A 2,500-nucleotide genomic window follows, 5' to 3' on the forward strand; every position below is an offset into this window, starting at 1 on the left:
AGCTAGAGTTTTTCAGAGGCTGCCGGGAAAAAGGCCCCTCGGGTGGCGGGGTGCGAGGACCAGGCGCGTCATTCAATTCTCTTCCCTATCAACTTGGCTCCCGTTGGCGGGATTGGAGGCCTACTGTTTGTTACAGGGCTAAAATCGTCAGGGGAAGAGCTGACGAAACAATGCTGGTTTGGATGCAGGGGGTAGTGTTGGAATCGGCAGCGCGGACAAAATCGGCAAAGTCGACAAAAAAGACTGTTGGTCTGGACATCGGGGCAGCGGCAGCCATGCCGACAGGGGGGGAAATCGGCAGCGCAGATTTGTGCAGCTGCAGGTTCGTCGGGGAAATCGGCAGCGCAGATTTTTCGATGAACATGGGCTGGAAGATGGACTGTCCAGGCCAGGCAGGGAAATTCGTCAAGGGGACACGCTGACGAAAGTAGGCTCGTCGGTGAAAATCGGCAGCGCAGATTTTTCGACGAACAGGGGCTGGATGCTGGACCGGCCGGGCCAGGCAGGAAAATTCGTCAGGGGGGCACGCTGACGAAAAGAGGGGCTGCCGCGTGGAAAATCGGCAGCGCAGATTTTTCGACGAACATTCGTCAGGGGGGCACGCTGACGAAAAGAGGGGCTGCCGCGTGGAAAATCGGCAGCGCAGATTTTTCGACGAACAGGGGCTGGATGCTGGACCGGCCGGGCCAGGCAGGAAAATTCGTCAGGGGGGCACGCTGACGAAAAGAGGGGCTGCCGCGTGGAAAATCGGCAGCGCAGATTTTTCGACGAACATTCGTCAGGGGGGCACGCTGAGGAAAACAGGGGCTGCCGCGTGGAAAATCGGCAGCGCAGATTTTTCGACGAACATTCGTCAGGGGGGCACGCTGAGGAAAACAGGGGCTGCCGCGTGGAAAATCGGCAGCGCAGATTTTTCGACGAACAGGGGCTGGATGCTGGACCGGCCGGGCCAGGCAGGAAAATTCGTCAGGGGGGCACGCTGACGAAAAGAGGGGCTGCCGCGTGGAAAATCGGCAGCGCAGATTTTTCGACGAACAGGGGCTGGATGCTGGACCGGCCGGGCCAGGCAGGAAAATTCGTCAGGGGGGCACGCTGACGAAAAGAGGGGCTGCCGCGTGGAAAATCGGCAGCGCAGATTTTTCGACGAACAGGGGCTGGACTGGCCGGGCCAGGCAGGAAAATTCGTCAGGGGGGCACGCTGACGAAAACAGGGGCTGCCGCGTGGAAAATCGGCAGCGCAGATTTTTCGACGAACAGGGGCTGGACTGGCCGGGCCAGGCAGGAAAATTCGTCAGGGGGGCACGCTGACGAAAGTAGGCTCGTCGTGGAAAATCAGCAGCGCAGATTTTTCGACGAACAGGGGCTGGACGCTGGACTGGGCCAGGCAGGAAAATTCGTCAGGGGGGCACGCTGACGAAAACAGGGGCTGCCGCGTGGAATGGCAGCCTACACGCAGATGCGAATTCGGCAGCGCACGATGGCTTGAGCAGGTCATGGGTTCGACTTGGCGCGATCTGAAACCTGGACGAGGGACTGTCGACGCTGGACGAGCCAGCGCGGTGGCCTGTCGTGCCCCGTTCAGGGGGGGCCTGCCGCGGAGACAGCCCTCGCGGGCTCGACAGCGCAGGCCAGCGTCCCCGACGTCGCTGGCCGCGGCAGGCGAGCTGCCGGGGTTCCCGCATTCCTACAAGAAAACGTCGTGCTTTCCACATGAAACCAATCCAGTAAAATCAGCCATATTTTTATGAGGCTGCCCACTGAATTTGGGGTCATTCCGGGCCGGTTCCTAGTTTTGCGGATTTACTCGATTTCTAATGGTAGGAAAATTAAAACAAATACTTCCCGACCTCGAAAAATTCTGGGAAAATTAATGAAGGTGGATTGGATTTTTGCCAACCTCTCTGCAAAATTTCAGCTCAAAATACCAAGAAATGAATTTTTTAGAGGGGGGGTGACAGCTGGGACCTAGTAGTGTCTCCCCCTGCCAGAGCTGCAATGACACTTATTGCTCTTTAGGGAGCCACCAGGCCGGCGCCCCTCAAAGACCACACGCGCGCGCGCGCCCGCCCGCGCTGGGCGCTGGGGCGCTGGGGCCTGAGGGCCTGGGGCCCTTGGGGGCCCTTGGGCGCTTGGGCGCGCGCGCGCGGCCCCCGCAGCCATGCCGCGCCGCGCGACGCGCGGACAGCCCCTGCTGGCTTGCTCTCTCGCCCGCGGGGGGGCTGCCTTCGGGCCCTGGCCCCCCGCGTTCTGGCCTGCCCCCTGCGGGGGAGAGGCTAGGCGCTGCAGGGGCCAGCCCGACGTCGCTGGCCGCGGCAGGCGACAGCCCCTGCTGGCTTGCTCTCTCGCCCGCGGGGGGGCTGCCTTCGGGCCCTGGCCCCCCGCGTTCTGGCCTGCCCCCCGCGTGGGAGAGGCTAGGCGCTGCAGGGGCCAGCCCGACGTCGCTGGCCGCGGCAGGCGACAGCCCCTGCTGGCTTGCTCTCTCGCCCGCGGGGGGGCTGCC

Source organism: Populus nigra, chromosome 2 (assembly GCF_951802175.1).
Source record: "Populus nigra chromosome 2, ddPopNigr1.1, whole genome shotgun sequence".
Classification (NCBI taxonomy): domain Eukaryota; kingdom Viridiplantae; phylum Streptophyta; class Magnoliopsida; order Malpighiales; family Salicaceae; genus Populus; species Populus nigra.